Source organism: Rhinolophus sinicus, chromosome 1 (genome assembly GCF_057876585.1).
Source record: "Rhinolophus sinicus isolate RSI-liver-muscle chromosome 1, RSI-T2T, whole genome shotgun sequence".
NCBI classification, from domain to species: Eukaryota; Metazoa; Chordata; class Mammalia; order Chiroptera; family Rhinolophidae; genus Rhinolophus; species Rhinolophus sinicus.
In genome coordinates, this window is record NC_142501.1 from 130,071,546 (window position 1) to 130,084,776 (window position 13,231).

A 13,231-nucleotide genomic window follows, 5' to 3' on the forward strand; every position below is an offset into this window, starting at 1 on the left:
AAGACAGTCCTAGCTTAAGAGTACTGAGTGCTTGGGTGATGAGATTGTGGAGTTACTATGGATCAGGACCTGCTGACGGTCCTTCATGGGGAGCATGGTCCTAGGTCCTTTCTAGGGCTGTTACGATAGTGGTGTGTCAGAGGTAGCCTATACTGACTCACAAGAGCCAATTTATTATGTACAACCATTATTATAAGCCAAATCCTATCACATTATAATTAAGCAACTTATATTTTTAAAAAGATAAAAATATTTGAAATTACTCAGTTCCTAATTATTTTACTACGTTACCTATGCTCCTGATGTTATTTACTTCCATGGCATCTGTGTGGTAGAAATACTACATAATGGTGAAGTCATGTTTGTTGGTAGCTTGAATAAGCCATGGCGGGAGTATTTACACCATGGAAATTAGCAAATGCTGCAAGCCAGAATCTTTTATTTCCCCTTTGGGGATTCAGTTGTTAAGCATTTACTAGCATACCACTGACTTTGCTCACATCCAGATATGTTTACTCAGAGCAGAGGCTGGCATGTTGGAGAGGAAATTCACGTGTCAGTTAGGGAGTCAGACTTGAGGACATTTTGATCCCTTCCAGTCCTAATGTTCTATGATTCTATGATACTCATAATTACTCTCTATGGCTTTATTGCCAAGGGGAATTTAGTTCAGAAAAATCTGCTTTAGGGGATTTCTCCAGTCTCTACATTCCTAACCTGGATCTCATTTTGATGTAATTCAGCCCTTTGATGAGTCGTGCACAGATTTTCCCTGTAATGTCTCAGATTTAGATTCCAGTGTGGCAACTCAGGGCTATAGATAGAATTATTTATCGCCATTCATCTGTTTTCCATTTGACATTAAGTGTTCTTCAAACATTTTTTTTTATTAAAATATAGTTGACATACAATATTATATTAGTTTCAGGTGTACAACATAGTGATTCAACATTTATATGCCTTACAATGTGATCACCACAATAAGTATAGTAACCATCTGTCACCATACAAAGTTATTATGATATTATTGATTATTTTCCCTATGTTGTACATCACATCCCTGTGACTCATTTATTTTATAACTGGAAGTTTGTACCTATTTCCCTTCACCTTTTTCATCCATTCTCCTCACCTCCTCTCTGGCAACCATCAATTTATTGTCTGTATCTATGAATCTGTTTCTGTTTTATTTGTTCATCTATTTTTTTATTCCACATATAAATGAAATCATATGGTATTTGTCTTTCTGACTTATTTCACTTAGCATAATACCCTCTCTAGTTTCATCCATGTTGTCGCAAATGGCAAGATTTCATTCTTTTTTATGGCTGAGTAATATTCTGTGATTTTATCTATCTATCTATCTATCTATCTATCTATCTATCTATCTATATATATATCTATATATATCACATCTTCTTTATTCATCCATCCATCGTTGGACACCTAGGTTGCTTCCATATATTGGCTATTGTAAATAATGCTGCAATGAACATAAGGGTGTATATATCATTTTGAATTAGTGCTTTTATTTTCTTTGAATACTCAGGAGTGGAACTGCTAATTTATATGGTAGTTACATTTTTAATTTTTGAGGAAATTCTACAGTTTTCCATAGTTTCCAATCCCACCAACAGTATACAAGGGTTCCCTTTTTTTTCATATCCTCACTAACACTTGTTCTTTATTGTCTTTTTTATGATAGCCATTCTGACAGGTGTGAGGTGATATTGTGGTTATGATTTGCATTTCCCTGACGATCAGTGATGTTGAGCATCTTTTCGTATGTCTGTTAACCATCTGTGTGTCTTCTTTGGAGAAATGACTATTCAGGTCCTCTGACCATTTTTTAATATTTTTTTATGTTGAGTTGGAGTTATTTATATATTTTGCATATTAACGCCTTATCAGATATATCATTTACAAATATCTTCTCCTATTTAGTAAGTTGTCTTTGGTTTTATTGATGGTTTTCTTCACTGTGCAAAAGCTTTTTACTTTGATGTAATGCCATTTGCTTATTTTTGCTTTTATTGTCCTTGCCTGAGGAGATATATCCAAGAAAATATTACTAAGACTGATGTCAAGGACTTTACTGACTATGCTTTCCTCTAGGAGTTTTATGGTGTCAGATCTTACATTTAAATCTTTAATCCATTTTATTTTTGTATATGGTGTAAGAAAGTGATCCAACTTCATTTTTTTTTTTGTTTTTGTTTTTTGCAGGTATCTGTTCAGCTTTCTCAACACCATTTATTCAAGAGACTGTCTTTTTCCCATTGTATATTCCTGCCTCTTTTGCTGTAGAGTAATTGACCACATAAGCATGTGTTAATTTAGGGGCTTTCTATTCTGTTCCATTGATCTATGTGTCTGTTTTGGTGCCAGTACCATATTGTTTAGATTACTATAGCTTTGTAGTATAGTTGGAAATCAGGGAGCTTTCAAACTATATCCAGCTTTGTTCTTCTTTCTTAAGATTGTTTTGGCTATTCGGGTTTGTTGTTGCTGTTGTTGTTGTTGTTCCATATAAATTTTAGGATTATTTGTTCTAGTTCTGTAAAAAATGCCATTGGTATTTTGATAGGGATTACATCAAATCTGCAGATTGCTTTGAGTAGCAAGAACATTTTAATAGTGTTAATTCTTCCTATCCATGAGCATGGTATATTCTTCCATTTATTCTGTGTTGTCTTCATTTCCATTCATCACTGTCTTATTGTTTTTAGAATACAGCTTTTCTGTCTCCTTGGTCAAATTTATTTCTAGGTATTTTATTTTTTTGATGCAATTGTAAATGAAATTATTTTCTTAATTTTTCTTCTTGATAGTTCATTACTAGTGTAGAGAAATCCACTAATTTGTGTACATTAGTTTCCTATCCTGCAACTTTACTGAATTCATTTATTAGTTCTAATAGTTTTTTGGTGGTATCTTTAGGGTCTTCTGTGTATAGTATCATGTCATCTGCAAACAGTGACAATTTTACTCCTTCCTTTACAAGTTGGACACCATTTATTTTTCTTGTCTTATTGCTGTGACTAGGAACTCCCATACTATCTTGAATAAAAGTGGTGACAGTAGGCATCCTTGTCTTGATCCTGATATTAGGGAAAAAACTTTTAGCTTTTCACCATTGAGTATGATGTTAACTTGGGTTGTCATATATGGTCTTTATTATGTGGAGACATGTTCCTTCTATAGCTACTTTGTTGAGTGTTTTTATCATAGATAGGTGTTGTATTTTGTCAAATGCTTTTTCTGCATTTATTGAGATTATTATATGATTTTTATCCTTTGTTTTGTTGATGTGGTGTATTACATTGATCAGTTTGTGAATCTTGAAGCATCCTGAAATAAATCCCACTTAGTCATGGTATATGATCCTTTTAATGTATTATTGAATTTGATTTGGTAAAATTTTGTTGAGCAATTTTGCATCTATGTTCATCAGGGATATTGGTCAGTAATTTTCTTTTTTGGTAGTGTCTTTTTCTGGTTTTGTTATCAAGGTATTACTGTCCTTATAGAATGAGTTTGGAAGTATTCGTCTTCATTTTTTTGGAATAGTTTGAGAAGAATAGGTATTAATTCTTCTTTAAATGTCTGGTAGAATTCACCTATGAAGCCATCTGGTCTTGGACTTTTGTTTCTTGGGAGTTTTTGATTACTGATTCAATTTCATTACTAGTAATGGTCTGTTCAGATTGTTTCTTCCTGATCTAGTCTTCGGAGATTGTATATTTCTAGGAATTTGTGCATTTCTTCTAAATTTTCTAATTTATTGGCATATAATCATTCATAGTGTTCGTGTATGACCCTTTGTATTACTGTGCTATTGGTTGTAACTTCTCTTCTTTCATTTATGATTTTATTTATTTGGGCCCTCTCTGTTTCTTGATGATTCTGGCTGTTTATCAATTTTATCTTTTCAAAGAACCAGCTCTTAGTTTCATTGATCTTTTCTATTTCTTTCTAGTCTATTTTTCAATTATTTCTACTCTGATCTTTATTATTTGTTTCTTCTACTGTCTTTGGGATGTTTGTTCTTCTTTTTCTAGTTCCTGTAGGTGTAAGGTTAGATTGTTCATTTGAGATTTTTTTTGTTTCTTGAGGTAGGCCTGTACTGTTATCAACTCCCCTCTTAGAATTGCTGAACATTTGACTCTTTCTCTGAATGCTATGAAAGTAGCCTCAATGTGTTAACATTTACTCGTATACTCACTCCCTTCCACATGGTAACTCATATGTTGTAGAAAGTAAAAGAAAGTTCATGTAAAAGGGATTAGAAGATGAGTTTGGGATCTCACACCCACTCTTGAAGTAATGGAAGCATTACTTATCCCAATTATAAAGAAGGGTCTTTGTTTCATCTTCATAAATTAGTTTTTCAGAAGAAGCTAAGAACATATACAAATACATAAAAATCAAAGGAAAAAATATATTCAAGTAGTTCTTATATGATTTTATAAGAACCGTCTCAGAATGAGAAACTTACTTTTTTCTGCTTCAATGTTTTAAATGTAGAGAAACCTTTTAAAAGAGTTTAGCACACATTTAGAAATCCCTACTGAATCAATAATGTTTTTATTGTAAAATTTATAAAATTACAAGAATAATTTTATGCACTGTTCATTTTGAAACAAGTCCTTCTACCATATTAATAATGCTTTGTGGAGGCTCCTTTCACCAAAAGTTTTAATTAGTTTTTACACATATACCTTTGAAGTTATTTTGCCCACATTTCACAGATGGTTAGTCTGGTCTATTAACTGTCCCTCAAATATTCCAAGTGACTTCTAATTCCTCTCCTCTCCTCCTTCCTACTTGCAATTCTGTCTCTCCTCCTTTCCATGAAATCATCTCAATTCTTCAACATTTTATGCAGTTTTCCCACAATTATTTCCAAGTCACTGACATATTGCTGTTCATGTCTCATAACTACTCATTCATTTGGCACTTAATTATACCCTCCCTTGTGACTTACATGGTTAGTCCATTTCTATTGTGTATAGTCTTATCTCAGCATTTAGACAAGAGGTTCTTACCCTGGGATATATGGGTCCCTTTGGATATTACAGGAACTGGAGGTGTCATGAAATTATAAGTAAAACTGTGTGTGTGTGTGTGTGTGTGTGTGTCTATGTGCCTTTTTAGGGACAAAAAGCTTTATCTTTCATCAGTTTTTCAAAGAGATTTTTAATCCAACAGTTTAGTCTCTTGAAGGAAAGAAACTGTATGATATATTCTATTGTATTTTCCACAATATCTTCAATCACTCAGCTAAGTAATTGAATGGGCACAGTATAGATCTAATGTTTCCACTTATTTGCTATTAATCAATCCCTTATTTTCCAAACTATGAAAGAGGGACAATATGGTTCACCTGTTTCCATCTCACAGTTGAGCATATATGAAGATAATAGATGTTTAAAAGTTTTGAACAATTTAAAATAATACCATGGTTATGATAGCTTATCTTGAGACATGCAATAAGGGAATTCTACAGTTCTGGAATTCTCTGTCATTTAATTACCTTTTATGAATATTCTAGAGAAGCAGAGCTCAGAAAATGTCTTCTCCCTTGACTCCAACTTTAGCTACATCTATTTCTAATACCACCTCTCACGCAACAATTGGTCGATGCAAATTACTTTATACCCCCGTTATTACTCTCCATTTCTTGATGATTTTTATTTCCTTATTAACTATCATTTTCTCCAATACTATTCCTATATAGTTCTTGGTGATTTCAATATTCTTCAATACTCTTTCCAATATCCTAGCCTCTCATTCCCTGGCCCTTCTCTTCTCCTATGATCTTGGCCTCTAGCCTACTTTAGCCACCTCCTCCCATGGTGATACATAGACCTTATCTTTACCAATAACTGCACTCCTTCTGTGTGGGTAGAATAATAACCCCCCCCCCCACACACACACACACACACACACTCCAAATATCTTCACTATAATCTCTAGAATCTATGAATGTGTTGCATTACATAGCAAAGGAGGAATTAAGATCGCTAATCAGCTGACCTTAAATAAAGAGATTATCCTAGATTATCCAGAGGGGTCCAATGTAATCACAAGTGTCCTAAAATGGGGAAGAGGGAAGCAGGAAGAGGAAGTCAGAATGATGCTGCACGAGAAGAACTCAACCCACTATTTTTGGCTTTGAAGGTGGAGGAAGATGAGCCAGCAAATGTGGGTGACCTCTGTGGGCTGAACAGGGCCAGGAAATGGATTCCTTCCTGAGAGCCTCGAGAAAGGAACACAGCCCTGCCAACACCTTGATTTCAGCCCAGTGAGACCCATTTTGGGATGCTGACCTCTAAGAATTATAAAATAAAACATTGTATTGTTTTAAGCCAATACATTTTAATAACTTATCACAGCAGCAATAGGAACCTAATACACATTCCTTCCATTAGTAAATGAGGTCAAGATTGTCTCTAAGCAACCCATTCTTCTCTTTACAGTTTACTCCCTCTAGTGCCCCAACTCTAACAATTTTTTTATCCCACTAAGACCTACAATCAAGTGACCCGATAACCTTTTTACTGTCCCTCACCTGAGTTGGGTTGTCCTATCTTCCTTACACAGCTCATATCACATGACATAGCATTATAATTACTAACTTGTAACTCTCAACTATGCACTCTCAAATCCCATGACTTCTATCCTTTTGTCCTGCTCCCCTGAGAAAAACACTAACTCTAGTTGAATCCAACCCTCCACCTATTTTATACTTGAGCTTGGTAGCTGAACATGACTGGAGAAAAACATATAATCAATCTGATTTGTCTCACTTCAAATTTATAACACTAATATCGAGTAGGAGCTTATTGAGCCTGGAAATCCCTGCCAGGATTCTGTTGTCCTTTTACCCTCTTGCTCTCCTAAGAGACTATTCACAACTTCTCTTCTCTCTGGAAAGCTCCAAATTCCCTTTCTCCATCTTCACCTTCTTCTGATTCTGTGTATGTGACCTTACTTCCTATTTCATTGAGGAAGTAAATGGTCAGAAGAGGGCTTTATCAAATTTCCACCACCTCATCTACCCACCCATCTGCCTTCATGGCCTTCTCTCCATATCTGTGAACCATTAATGAGGGTACCTATCTAACTTCTGCCCCTCCAGTGCTACAGAAGCCCTGCCTCCCTTACATCTCTCCAGCTTCTGCTTCTTTTTGTTCTCATGAAATCACTTTTTCCATCTCTACTGAATCACTCTCTTCAGCATACAAATATCCCCCTATTTCTCCCATCTTGAAGTCATACCCTTTTGGCCCCCAGTTCCTCTTCTGTTTCCTCCCATTCTTCTGCCCTTTAAAAGAGTGTCTGCACCCCTCTTCTACCATCTTCTCTTGAACTCACTGCAGTCAGGCTTTGATCCTCACCTTCCCTGAAACTGCTCTTGATCATATCACCAGGGCTAAATCCCAGTGCTCAATTTTTGGTCCTCATCTTACTTGGTCTATCAGCAGCATTTCATACTATCTCTTGCCTATAAAACATTCCAAATGGCCTCCTAGCTCCTGCTTTTGCTGCCGTTGGGTCTATTTTCTACTCAGCAGTCAGTGTTTCTATTTTGTTTTTAGTAGAACGGGCTATGTCAGTCCTCAGTCAATAGCCCTCCAATGCTTCTCAGCGCCTTCAGAGTAAAAACCAGAATTCTTACAACGGCCCACAATGTGTTGTCTGGTCCGGCCCCATTCCCTCCTTGCCCTCATCTGCTGGTACTCTTCCCTGTGCTTACTCTGCTCCAGCTTCAGGGCCTCCTCACCACTGCTTCTCATTTGCGCTACACCTATTCCTACCTCAGAGATTCTGTCCCTGTAACTTCTGCCTAGAACCATCTTCCCCCAGAGGTCAGCATGACTCTCTTCTCCCTTCCTTCAGGCCTCTGCTCAAATGTCACCTTATCACAGTGGATTTCCCTGACATCATCCAACATGAAAGAATAACATCCCCTGTGTCTGCCCCCATCTTCTTTACCCTATTGTATATTTTTTCATGGCAATTATCACTGATATTATATATTATATTATTAAATTGTGCGAATATATAACTATATTAATGTAATATATAATTATTTTGTATGTCATGTAGTATATCTTACGTGTGTGTGTATATATATATATTTTAATCCACTAAAATATAAGTTCCATCAGGGCAGGGGCTTTGTATTGTTTCTTGTTATACCTCTAGCACCTAGAAAAGTGCCTTATATATAGTTGAACAAGTTTGTTGAATGAATGAAAGAAAGAATGAATGAATTTAAGAAAAATTGAGCATACATTTGCACACATTTACATTTATTATAGCTTGACTGTGGACCTTTGTTATTGCTATTTTGGCAGCATGGTGGCCAAGATGAGCTTTTCCTAGCTTCCCGTGTCTCAGCCTTAGCTTTTATCAAATATTAATCAATTTGATCCTTGATTTTTTTTGTTGTTTTTTGATAATTTTCCCTTAAATGCACCCTTCTCAGGGGATGAAAATAAGACATAGAAGTTAATTACTGATGTTGTAGGGGAATGTTTCTTTGCTTTCTGTGAAAATCATTGTATTTTTCCAGGAGAAGTTTACCAAGGTAAAGAAGCACTGCATTGCCCACTATGGTAGGGAACACCTCAGTGGTAAAGCACCATCTGACAATTGCATTTACCCAATAATCACTGTACGATTGGATTAACCCAATGCCATTCTATTTGTTAATTAGCATGTGGAGATATATACTTCTAGAAAAAGTGAGTCAGGTAAAATTTTCTCTTTGTTTTCACCTTTTCTTTAAGTCTCAACAATCCAAGAGTTTATGAGCCAGTCATAGCTGGTCTACTATATTGCACTTCAGTTTTAACTATCCCTCGTTTCTATCTTCTCGCAGTAAAAAGTTCCTGACTCATAAACAGGAACAGGGCCATGCATGAAAAGAATGTTTTCCCTTTATTTTGAAGGGTAAGTCTCTGCAGAAACTTGAGTTTTGAAAATGTTGGACTGAGAGAACACTTTTGAGTAGAAAACTATGGAATTTTGAGCATACCATGTACTGCACTACTTTCATTAATCACTCCAAATGAAAGAGTAGATACAGCATACATAATAGAAGGAGATGGATATCAAGGTTTGCTACGGCTTCAGACAATGAGTGTATGATGAACAAGTTAAACTCGAAGTTGCTGTAACTCTAAAACGCATGAATGATGTACTACGATGGATGACCAACAGTGGTGTGTGTTAAGAATTCCATTCATTGGGTACTAGTGACATCATGATTATAACTGTCTTACATTCTTATTTCCTAATCTGTTTCTGGACCTGCAGATTTGGAGGTTTACTAGGTCTGCAATCCTGTCAGTATTGACTTGGATGGTGGAAGCAAAGCAGCTTAACCCAAAGGATTCAACTTTGGAACAGATGAGGTGGAAAAGAAAAATTAATCTAAGTCCATTGGAACCCTACAAGAAAGTAATAGTTGTATGGCGTAGATTAGTATTTGGGAGAGGTATTAAGAATTGGAAAATGGCCTGCTATGGGGATTCACAGAGAAGCTAATGGCAAAGTGAGTGTTAACTAAAAAAGATACTATTCATTCATCAATTCCCTCAACAAGCTTTAATTAAACAACTACCTTGTGTTTGGCATGTGTGTGTGTGTGTGTGTGTGTGTGTGTGTGTGTGTGTGTGTGTGAGGGGGGACAAATTATTTTCTGAGTAGAGATTTGAGAAGGCCCATGAGGGTGGTAGGGATGTGGTTGAAAAAACAAAAACAAAAAAACCTGGGTTTGAATCCTGGTTTTAGCTGTATGTCCTTAGATAAGTTGCTTAACCTCTCTGAGTCTGCACAATAAATGTAATAACTCCTGGGGCAAAGGATTCTGTGAAGATTAAGTAAAAGGATTCTGTGAGGAATAAATGAGATGATTATTTTGAAAGCATTTCACATAGCACATTAAAGGCATTCAACAATGTAGGTTTCTCTCCCCTTCTCCCAGGGAAAGGAAATGGCTCCCAGCCATTACTGAGGAAGGGAAGGAAGGTATCCTAGGAAGACAGCTTTACCTCTGAGGAAATGGGGTTCCTGGATTTTCCTTCTGCATCTGTCTGTGATGTACCCGGGAAAATACTCATGTCTCTCATGAAACACATGGGTCGCCGTTTGGGTTCAGGTCCTCAGACCTTGTAATCGCACATGACTCCTTCCCTTTGCTGGAGCTCACGGCTGAAGAGGAAAAAAGGTTTGAGCTATGGTTGAGGAAGATATCAACTGTAAACACGACCCTTTAAAATCGCATCACACACAAAATGAGATGCTAGAAGAGGACATGCTTTGGTCCTCTCTGAAAATCCCCCCACTGGCAGGTTCGGGTGGCATCAGGTAACGCCCTGTCTCAGCAGGAAGTCGTTACCAAAGCTGGCGGCTGCCTCTCATCCTACCACACAGCACAAGATGTGCTGGTAACAGACACCCCCGAGGATCCACTGCCAGCCCCACGGGCTGCCAGCAGCACTGTTAGTAAGGCCTGTGTCTACACTGTCCTCTTACCCAGTTCCAAAAGCAAAATGCTTCTCAGTGGCTTCTGAGGCTGGATCAAGCAGCTTCTCTTTCAAGTACCTGCCAGAATAAACCCTCTGCCTAAAAACAAAAGAAAACAAAAACAAACAAACAAAACCACCTCAATCCAAATAATACCTTGTTTCTGAATAGATTATCTATTGTTCCGGATCTACCTTCACCCTTTGACCTGGAGGGTGAAAAGGAGGCCTGTTACCTGCCACGTCGAGGAGCAATGAGTGTACCCAGGTGGTCAGATCAGGAACTCTGGGCCCCAGCTTGCACCTGTGGTTTATACACTGGGGCAAGTGACTTAGACTCTATGCCTCAGGCTGTTCACCTATAAAATGGGGAGAAACGATAGTAGTTAATATTTCGTTGAACGATTGTTGTGAGGGCTAAATGAGTTAATAAAGAAAGTGATTAGAATAGCGCTTAGCACCTAATTGTACTTCCTAAGAGTTAAGTTTTTCTCAGTTTCCGTCAATGCCAATATTTATGTTTTTAAAAATTCATTAATTTTTTAATTAACTTTTTAATTATAGTTACAATACTATATTAGTTTCAGGTATACAACATAATGATTATACATGTTATGTACCTTGCAAAGTGATCAGCATGATAACTCCAGTACCCACCTGGCACCGCACAGAGTTATTACAATATTGAGTAGATTCCCTCTGCTGTACTTTACAACCCCATGACTATTTTTATAACTGGCAATTTGTGCTGCTTAATCCCTTCACCTGTTTTACGCATCCCCCCCCATCCGCCTCCCATTAGGTGAGCATCAATTTGCTCTCTGTATCTGAGTTGCGTTGTTTGTTTATTTATTTATTTATTTAAGATTCCTAATGTAACTGAAATCATATGGTATTTGTCTTATTAGTAACAGGACTTCTGGTCCACTGGCTAGGCAGTTTGTAGGTTGCCGCCTGAGGAGAGGTGGCTTGCTGGTGTATGGTGTGACATAGCTGCTTGAGGCCAAAGGGCAAGGTCAGGGGCAGCCTGGGGTGGTTGCATGCCCAGGCTGACCACTTACTGGCTTTGGGACCTACAGCATGGTATGTAACCAAGCCTCAGCTTTTTCATCTGAAAATGGGGGTGATTATATTACTTCAATCATAAAGTTGTTTAAAGGGTTCATTTGAAAAAAGTGCCTATAAATTGCTTAGCTTTGTGACTGGGTAGGTGCTCAATGAATGGTGGTTACTATCATTGGCGTCGTCACTGTCTCACCTGGCAACTGCGCCCTGCATTAGCTGTGTTCTGTGGTAAGACAACCTATCCAGGAAATGAGCAAAGCGGAACACCCATCCCTTTCCTATTAATAAGTGATAACAGGTTTGTACTTTCAAATGGTTGTTTCTGGAATAGGCTCGGAGAGGATACTGGGGTAAAATGGAAGCCCTCACATTGGAGACAAAATCTCCACTTTGAATCTTCCTCTTCCACTTGCCAGCTGGATGCCACTAACCAACTGCCAGCCTCTGTGCCTCCCTGCCCTTACCTGTAAAACCAGTCTCGCCCTTCCTGTGGACCAGGGAGACAATGCTTGTCTGACTATGAATGTGAAGGCACAAGAGGAGCAGGCAAGGTTCTGAGATGGGCAATCGAGGCCAGGGAGGCAGGGGATGGGAGGAGAGTCCAGCCCAGCCCCTGTGGCATTGGGGTGGCTGCCTGGAGGAAAAGAGATTCCTTAGCCCCTGAACCATGGTCAGGGGAAGGCTGCAGAGGGTCCGTCAACATGATCTACCAGGCATTGCTATACCATTCCCTTTGGGACCTCATTTTGTGCTCAGAGAGATGTAGAGGGCTACTTTCTGGCCAACGGTGGGCACAGGATTCCACAGACACGAGGGAGGTCCCTGGGCAGGGCCTCACAGATGAAGTATCCATGGAGAACAAGACAAAAAATGTTGCTTTTCCCTCCCCTTAGATTAAGTAAATGGTCCTAATTATTGACTCATTCACTGAATTCTCAAACAGGACCATAAAGCGTCCGTTTGCATCCCTTTCTTGAAAGTTTAGAGGTGGAATACTAAACTTTATGGTAACTGCCCCGACACTTACAATGTGCTGCCCGCCCCCAAGCAGCTGTTGAAATGCCTCAGCCTCCCACATCTCAGGCCTGGCTGGCTGCCCCCCAAGTCACATTCCTATCAGGTCCAGGAGTCAAGAAAAATCCACCAGAACAAGAAGTGCCTCCGCGTTCTCCAGTTACCAGCAGGTGGAAGGTGGGGCTGCTTCTGATGGAAATGGTTTTGACAGACCTCCGGAGTTCAAGGGTGTTTCCCACTCAGCTGGCAGGGCTGTGTGCCGCCAGCTCCCCAGAACCCTGACTCGTCCTGGTGGAGACATGTTCCCCTTTTTCATAAGTTCCTTGCTCTTACACCTTGGAAGTTACTGCCTACACCCTTTGGCTCACATGACTCACAGAGAGAGACAGAGCACGTCTTGGGATCCCTCTCCTTTCGTTTGCACTGAAAAGATTTCCAAAGGTAGCCAGCCCTCCAGGGCATTTCCCTTCAGACACAAAGCTGTCCCAGGCCTCGTGATCTTGTTTACTTCTTCTCAGAAATGTACTATCAGTCAGGAGACATGCGGGTTTTGCTTTACATTTTCACCTGGAAATTATAGGACTGAATTTGAACACTAACTAAATCACAAG

The 13,231-nt window shown here is 38.6% G+C and overlaps 1 long non-coding RNA gene across 3 annotated transcripts in view; it reads right to left on the reverse strand.

The window, feature by feature from the left end:
• LOC141569987 (uncharacterized) overlaps nt 1-13,231 on the reverse strand; it is a 112,867-nt gene that overhangs the window by 11,011 nt on the left and 88,625 nt on the right. The window contains exons 2-5 of one of the 3 annotated variants that reach the window (XR_012493750.2): nt 10,778-10,900; nt 10,552-10,641; nt 10,068-10,227; nt 5,924-6,097 (exon numbers count right to left, since the gene is read on the reverse strand). This is a non-coding gene — a long non-coding RNA (uncharacterized LOC141569987). Of the gene's footprint in view, nt 1-5,923; nt 6,098-10,067; nt 10,228-10,551; nt 10,642-10,777; nt 10,901-13,231 lie in introns of those variants that run through there. The other 2 variants (XR_012493749.2, XR_016018367.1) reach the window with 2 other exon arrangements.